Here is a 9,324-nt window from a genome sequence, read left to right on the forward strand (position 1 = left end):
TATGCTTGGTTTTATTTCATGATGTGCTGTTTTCTATCTGCAGATACATGTACAAAAAAGACGCAAAGATAGTACAAAAACTTTGTTCATAAGACATGTTAAAGGTTTTATCGTCACTTCAGACACAAAAAATACAAGAATTAAACGTATATAATCCTTACGATTGGACCAACGAATATAAGTTCTACCTAATGTTCTTACAAATTTTTCAATAGATCGGTATTTACAAAACAACATTTAAAATATTCGGATTTTGTGAAAAACAACTCTGCCAGTTGTATGTTTAACTATCTTTGAATATTGTTTTCTGAATGGAAGATCAATTTGACATACTTAAGAACTGCTGCCTGACGGCAAAATAAAAATGTTGACAAAAACACATATGGCATTCAGCAACATAACTAAAAAGTCATTTTGGCGATAATACATATTCAAACGAACATGGCTTAGAATAAATAGGATAAATATGAAGGTTTTACATGTTTGAAAGAAAATTAAATTGATTGAATGTGTAACATTTTATATTTGGACTTCCGTGTGTTTGTGAAAATGTTACTGATTCTTGTCGGATAAAATAAAATTAGCATTCCAATAGAAGAATAAAAAACGTATTTTACGTATTGCAACACACGGTACTTGAGACTAGCAATAATCTTGTTACTTTTCTTATGATGTAATGACTTATAAGTGAAAGAAAATATCAAGCTGTCACCCAGACTACCTAGTATATAAATACTTTGCTTGTCTGCAGTTTGGTGCATATCTATCCAATGGTTTTAATTCAACAGATACGGAATATCTGGTAAGATTACACAAAATGTTAATTTTTGCTTATTCTATGAATAAAGAACTTTTGGTAAAAAGTATCACAGCCTTAGATTGGTTGAACGCTATTGTAATTTGGTGCATTTTATTTGATATCATAAGTATTAGTCATTTCTGATGGAATTGATCGCAAATGAGAGTTTGTATCACTAAATCTGAGAACTGTTTAACATTTTTTGAATCATCAGTAATCACTGATTTTTAAGTCTAAACAGACAGTCAGCTTTCGATGAACTAGTGTTACCTTTCCTCGTCAGAAGAAGTAAGACACAGAACATGGTATTATCTGTATAAAGATGGAATTGATTGCGAAGTAACTAAAATTCTCTTTCGTAAAGGATTGTAAAATGCAATCGCAGAAAGAATCCAATTAAATATGTTAATGAGTAAGACGTGGCTTTGAAATCAATCTTAATTGGCGATGACTCATGTCAAAGGTTTAACTTTTTTTAAATTAAGATATATCAAACAAATAGTAGATCTTTCTATGACAAACCGTCTCTTTTTTCATATAAGGAAGTCATTTCTTCGGTTACATCTTCTGACATCAGACTCGGACTTCTCTTGAATTGAGTTTTAAATGTGCGTATTGTTATGCATTTACTTTTCTACATTGGCTAGAGATCTCATAAACATGTTTAAACCCACAGCTTTTTTGCGCCTGTCCCAAGTCAGGAGCCTCTGGCCTTTGTTAGTCTTGTATTTTTTATTTTAGTTTCTTGTGTACAATTTGGAAATTATTATGTCGTTCATTATCACTGAACTAGTATATATTTGTTTAGGGGCCAGCTGAAGGACGCCTCCGGGTGCGGGAATTTCTTGCTACAGTGAAGACCTCTTAGTGACCTTCTGCAGTTGTTTTTTCTATGGTCGGGTTGTTGTCTCTTTGACACATTCCCCATTTCCATTCTCAATTTTATGGATTAGATTGTTCATTAGATTTAAAATTAATGTTTTATTACATGATAGTCATGTTGAAGAATTGTTGCCATTCATCAAGATTTACAGACGAAAGAACATTGTATGGGCTATTGAAGTGTTCCCTCTTATCAAATGATGTTGGGATAAGAGCATTTGTTTAAACCCATAAGGGGTCTGACTATGCAAACACCATGACAATGATCGATTAATAGAATGGCTCTATAATGCTTAATGTCGTTAGATTAATATGTGTGTGCATGATCAGTGCACGGAGATATAAATTTTGAAAAGTGGAGGAATTCAAAACGACTGACACGAGTGCAAACACAGCGTCATCGTTTTGGGATATTTATTTTGAAACAAGTTTCTGCCAATTTATAAATATCACATCTTTGATTGTACATTACTTTTTTTCTTTTCTGTAGTTCTCCTCAAGCTCGGGCGTTTGTTTGTGCTTGTGACCATGTTTCCCGAATTTCGTTTTCAGTGATATATTGTTGTGTTTACATTTTTTAAGTTTTTATGACATTTTATGGTTGATGGTTTCATTGTTTACCAGGCTTATAAAGCGGAGCAAGGCAGTAAAATAACAACTTCTGATATATTAGCGAGAGCATCTGTCTGAGCTCCTCCCAGATTATTCGCTTCACTTATGACTAGAGAGTGCATGAAATAAATAAAACATTATCCAGTTAAAGGACTCCTCTAAACATAAGACGTTAACTCACTAGGAGATTAATTGAAGCATCATCATTCCGGGAACCATTATAGATTAATGAATGGTTATTTGGTATTCGTAAGTAAAGCAAGGGGAAACGTGGTAACTTAACTAAATAGTAACATCAGCGTTTTTTTTTATCATTTGTGAATGTCAAGTACACTTTAATTTCAGAGTTACACCATGAAAACTAGTGTTGCTGTTATAATATTCATCGTTTGTCTTTCTGGTAAGTCTTTGAATGGCTTGTGTTTTTTTATAGGAATTATATGTTTATGTCATTTAGAAAATGCTTCACACTTTACTTGATGCATGCATATCAGAAGAAATTAACACCTTACGTGCGACTGCAACGCTTTTGGATTAACCTCCATCAGGAAAGATAAACCTTAACACTCGAAAGTCCGAATCGTCTGGCGCTATATCACCAACTAGGATATTCACAGAAATGTCGATTTCTGCATGGTCTGCTAAGTAAATATGTTAAAGATCTTGTTGGTACTCAATAACTTCGTTAAAAATGATACCATCCGACCTAGCTGTTTACCAGCAATTGTCGTGAAACTAAAATCAAAAGAATACTGAGGAAAATTAAAACAGGAGAGTCCCTTATCAAATGACATAATCAATAGTTCAAACACATCACACGAATGCATAACAACTGTCATATTTCTGACTAATTTAGGCATTTGTTTTGTGTGTAGAAAATGGAGGATTATTACAGTTCTGAAAACAACACCATATAAATGAATGTACTGACCATATGTTTTGCCGTACAAATTAGAAAAAATTGTTACTGCCATTATGTTGCAAAAATGTGATGAAAACAGTCGTGATAATGTCCAATTGCTTCACACACAAAAAACCCACTATTTTCACAAATAGCGTCATCAATGATGAATTTGTACGTAAGACATATACTAGCAGTAGAATTTCATTAACACTTGGTTATTTATGATTTTCTGAACAATGAGTTGAGGCGCCATTCCTCGCCGACCACCATTTTTGCTGAAATATTCTTTATATATAACGTTCTGTTCTTTAAATAGAAAATTCTGAAAAGCAAGGGGTGGCGCAGTATGCACTAGACACCGCATTAATTCAATAAAGTTATTAATGTGCACACAATGATACCAAAACTGTATCGTTTGTTTTATCTGCAAAACACTTCAATAGATGTTTTACAGTATGTAATGTTATTATGGTTATCACTTAATTATTGGGCATTGACTATGGTTGCATTGAAACGGAAAAAATAATAATAATAGAAAATAGTTAGAAGTATTAATCGGTGTGAGATTCTTCAGGTTAATCATGTCAAAGGCGAACATATAGTTTAATGGGTAGATGTAATGTGAAATATTATTCACCTGAAGCACGGCATACATTGATGTTCATTAAATTTAAAAAAAACGCAGAGGAGTTTGGTAGCCTGGTCGGACCATAACATGTTCCCAAAGCAACATACAAGATGTGTAGAAACAGCCGTTTCAAAGAAAAATGAAAAAAATGTATGCAATGTATATGAGATTGTTAAACTGAAATAAAACATTTCAAATCTTATTTTACTGAATATTACTAGCCTCGGCATACATTGAAAAGCATTAACGTAAAAATACATGTAACTGTAGACACAAATATTATTAATCGGTTCCTTATGCCATTCCGCAATTAGACCTCCAATTTAAAAATAACCTTTTTGATTATTGCTACATTTCAATGTAAACGTTGCCAGTACCTAAGTAATAAAGTTTTCGTTCCATAAACTTACGTTATAGTTTAACTGTGTTATTTGTGTCAATAAAAGTAAAACAAACTTATAAAATGTATCATTACCTAAAATATGACGACACCGAAGCCACAACTACGCCGTAAACTATATATTTGATTCTGAGTCGTAAGACCACTCTTGCCATCCGCCATTATACAGTTATACCAAGTACATTCTTGAAAGTATGTCTTAAATTTTGAAATTGTTCATTTGTTGTTTCAAATGAAAACTTTGGTTTATCATTTTATACTTTTAGGATTGATGATAAATCTAACAGAAGGAGGAATTAAGATAACATGTAATTGGGGAGGATGACCGATAAAAAAACTTTGTAACGCATGTTGTGACCACTTGAAAAAGGGATGTACTGGTGGAAAGTGTGTTAGGAGAAAGAAATGGCCTCGAATTAAAACAAAATGTCGATGCGATTGTAAAAAACCATGGTATATAAACACTTTTAAATCTATATGTCGTGTACAAGTTGCGATTTTGTACAGGTTATAACGTGTACAAAAATATTGGACATGTTATAACTTGTATAATGCAAAAATACAAGTTATAACATGTACAAAAGTACCTCGTACATGTCATAACCTGTACAAAATATTGCTAAAAAATGGTTTAAACTTGTACAAAATCGAAAAATAAGGATATGTCTCTATTATCGTAACAGACGTTATTAACCTCAATAATAGTTTCATAACTTTTTTTTATTATTCCTTCATGTTAGTGTGTTTTGTCCTTTTTTTATATAGTTAATGGCCAGGGTCGGTATTACAAAGCATTCCTAAGACCTGTCATAAGATATATCTTAGGACATATCTTATGATATTTCTTAGAACATGTCTTATGATCATGTTATGACTTTCTATGGTCATAAGAGGATAGCCAGAATAGATATGTCTACAAATAAAATTGGGAATGCAAATGGGGTATGTGTCTAAAAGATAACAACCCGCCCAAGATGCAGACAACATCCAAATGCCACAAAAACATGTTTTCAAAGTAGAGGATATATATTTAAAATATCAAAATGACATTCGCCTCATGCAATGATCTTACAGTTTATAAAAAAAAATGAGTTATAAATTTACATAAGTGACATGCTGAAGGCCAAAAATGTTGAAGAGTAGATCCAAAGACATTGATAATGAAGCATGGTGCAATGAAAACTATTTCAGCTCTATCTTACTTTTACAGAGTAAGCATATAAGACAGTGTTTAAGTCATTGCATGCTATACAACGAGGGGGAGGAATATTACCCAAAATTATTAGGCATTGTTCTTAAATTTTTTGGAAGAATTTAGTTACTAGAACTAGTATTTAATGTAATTGTCATTTAGGAAATGCAAGCTTATAGTAAATAGTGTCACACTTATTTAAGCCATGATGGACTGCATAAAACATACAATTACATGAAAACACATTTTGCCAATATAAGTCATGAAACATATATTCCTGAAACTTTGTGATCATTGTCCTCTATGGAAAAAGACACGTTCTGGCCTTTTTATTGTTGTTCTTTATGCATTGGTGAATTTAAATGTATCTTTTACTTCATTAAGATTTATCTTAAATTTTGTACAAGTTAATACCATTTTTAAGCAATATTTTGTACAGAATATAACATGTATGAGGTACTTTTGTACATGTTATAACTTGTACTTTTGCATTATACAAGTTATAACATGTACAATATTTTTGTACATGTTATAACCTGTACAAAATCGCAACTTGTACACGACATATATCCCTCTGTTGGGCTGATATTAAGAGTCATTTCGATTATAATTTGTTTTCATTCGTATATCCCCTTCAAAAGATCTGTCGTTGAAATGTCACTTATTTAGTTGTACTTATATATATATATATATGTTATACGTCAATGCGACAACTATCAAACATCACAACATCCAACAGACAACTGGAGAGAAACATATGCATATGTCGACACCACAAATTAAATAACAACAGACATTGAAATGGCAAAATATATGCATTATGCGCATCACTTATCAATTACAAATTGTTAAGAAGTTGGGAATAAATGTTATAAAAGTAATATTAATAAAAAATAGAATCTCTGCTTTTAACACTATACTGTATTTCAGTTTTTTTTAACATAGTGTTTGTTATTTTGGCAATATGATTATTGAATGAGTAGGTTACATTTTCACTATGCTAAATGTTTTTTAATGCCAAAATAAAAAAACAGCGCCAAATGCAGTTCATCATACTTTTTAAAATGTTAACAAAAAAAGCCATGCATTTGAATTTTTCCAAGCCTGTGTGATGTTATGTTACAAGCTTTAAAACATAAATTAAATATCGTTTACCTATGTTTTATTTTAAAAGTTGATACTGTTTTTCTAAATGGCCGAATACGATTTATTCATGCGTAGACAATCTAATAAGTAAAAAAGCAGGTCGCGTGCAAATGGATTAAATGAGGTCAAATGATTCACTTTCAAGTAAATAATCCACCTGTAATGTTTGTTTGCTATTTGTAACAAAATTTAAAAAAACTGGCTCTTAAAAACGAATTATTAATTCATTATTTCATTTTTATTTTGTTACTGAACCAAACAAAAACGTATTCTCAGCTCATATATTGACTGACGTGTTATCGACTGCAATTCTACATACGAAAACACAATATTCAGTGAATATTTTTTGAAAACATAAATACATTTTATGGAATGACTGTAATATTTTTTTCGGTCCATGAAGAAATAACATAAAAAATGTGTGCAAACTGAATAAAGCGCGTAGCGGGTTATTCAACAGTGTGCTCCACATTTTTTATGTTATTTCGAATAGACAGAACAAATATAACATTTCTTATAATTTAATTCTAAACTCCAGTTTAAACCGTAGAAAACCATTACAAAACGTTGGTGACGTCACGGTCACATGACTAAATTATGTCTATGGGCTCATAACAAAATAACATCAGCCAATCAAAAGACGCGTTACATCCAAAATTAAATTATTGGAGTATGGTGAAAATTATAGGATTTGAAATACAGATATACAAATATACAATCATGTACATATATTTTTTTCTAAGATGACGCCCTTCAAACGCTTTGAGTACACACCCGTGGTAAAATATGAATATATTGCTTGCGCTGTTCCGATCGTACTCCCACGTCATATGCATTTTTTATGAATGAGCTTACCGACGTCATAGAACGGTGACGGCAGAATATAAACATTTTACGGGAAATTTCACGCTTGTGAAATCGAAGATCATTGATATCACAACAACGAAACGTACACAAACGGAGCTAAAATGTGTTATATAAGCCTAATTTGTATACATATAAAACAAATAAGTAAAGTTATCTCAATTTTAAAGTTATCATTAACAATCATCCAAACATATCTAAATACGTTATTGTAAATAGTTTAAGCATGCCAATTATCCAATTTGCTCCGTTTTTAACGTCGATTTAATAGTGCGTTTATTTATGGAAACAGCAAACAATGCCTTCACCTAGCATTTGCCTAGAGCGCTTCGATCCAAAGGAAATGCCGTATTTGTCTTATTAGAATCGAAAAAGTTCATGGGGGCTAGGTTGTATCATGATTTTACCACCATTTGTCACTTTTATGCCGATATTTTACCCCTCGCTAAGGGGTAAAATATTTTGCATAAAAGGCCAACCCGTGGTAAAATCGGGATATATTCAAGCCCCCATGAATTATTCATAATTTTATTTTGATGATACCTTAGATGCAAAGGTCTGCAAAATATCAACGGCGTGTCGCAAACTAAAATTTGATTACCTGCCAATGATTGCTAAGTCTTCAAGGTGATATATATACGAATAGTTATTTTAATTAGTATATAAACAGAAACCTTGATTATATCGACACTCAATTGCAACAATCGAATCATTCGTATTTATTAGACATGGGCGTTTTATATTTTCAATATTGTAATATTGTGTAATTTCTTTTGTAGATATGGGAGATTCAAATGAAACCCTGATTGATAAATGGCATATTTGTAAAGGAATTTCAACTGTTACGTGTATCATCAGATAATATTTGTTTAGTAAATAAAGATTGATGTGTGTACTCTTTGTTTCGTTGGGCAATCAAAGCGGATTTTGTTACCTTTCACCACTAATGTTCGATGCAGAAGAATTGTATATGAAATTATCATGAATGATATATAAAAGTACAGCTTTTGATTTACACATTTAATCAACAACAAAACATACAAAAACACTAAAATACCGCATATACAACCATTACGCAGGATCTGATTATCCTTCCAGAGCTTTGTCAGTTTATTTTCGAGTCGAATTGACTTTCCCTCTGGTGTCTTTCGCCCTTCTTTTAGATAAATGGCATACAGTATTCTATCATGCTTCATGGAAGCTGTTTAAACATATGAACAGATATGGAGATCACAAACGCAAAATTTAATATAATTAGTATGTTGATAAAAGCCATGTTTTATCATTTACCGAGTTTATGTTTTGTTAAGCGATTTTTCCAAATCCACTAGACGAACGCCGTGACAGATGAAAACAATTTCATTCATCTCAAATAAAAGTTATCAAAGGTACCAGGATTATAATTGACGACTCCAGACGCTCGTTTCGTCTACAAAAGACTCATCAATGACGCTCATATCGAAATATTTATAAAGCCAAGCAAGTACTAAGTTGAAGAGCATTGAGGATCCAAAATTCCAAAAAGCTGTGCCAAATACGGCTAAAGTAATTTATGCCTGGGATAAGAAAATCCTTCTTTTTTTTCAAAAATGCAAAGTTTTGTAAACAGGAAATTTATAAAAATTGCCACATTATTGATGTTCATGCCAACACCGAAGTGTTGATAACTAGGCTGGTGATATATCGGGGACGAAACGTCTACCAGCAGTGGCATCGACCCAGTGGTGTAAATAGTTATCGAAGGTACCAGGATTATAAATTAGTCCGCCAGGCGCACGTTTTTACTTAAATTAGTTTGCAAGACAGGTAACTGTTCAAAATATTGATCTATGTCTTTGCATGATTACAATAAAAAGATGTGATGAACTTCATAATTCGCGTGACCGATAGTTCCACA

The 9,324-nt window shown here is 32.0% G+C and overlaps 1 long non-coding RNA gene across 1 annotated transcript; it reads left to right on the plus strand.

The window, feature by feature from the left end:
• The first annotated feature begins 729 nt into the window (after positions 1–729).
• Positions 730–8,322, plus strand: LOC134726803 (uncharacterized). The gene is made up of 4 exons (XR_010108642.1): positions 730–802; positions 2,639–2,693; positions 4,492–4,678; positions 8,207–8,322. It is a non-coding gene; the product is annotated as an uncharacterized LOC134726803 (long non-coding RNA).
• The last annotated feature ends 1,002 nt before the right edge of the window (positions 8,323–9,324 follow it).

This window comes from Mytilus trossulus, chromosome 7 (assembly GCF_036588685.1).
Source record: "Mytilus trossulus isolate FHL-02 chromosome 7, PNRI_Mtr1.1.1.hap1, whole genome shotgun sequence".
Lineage (NCBI taxonomy): Eukaryota > Metazoa > Mollusca > Bivalvia > Mytilida > Mytilidae > Mytilus > Mytilus trossulus.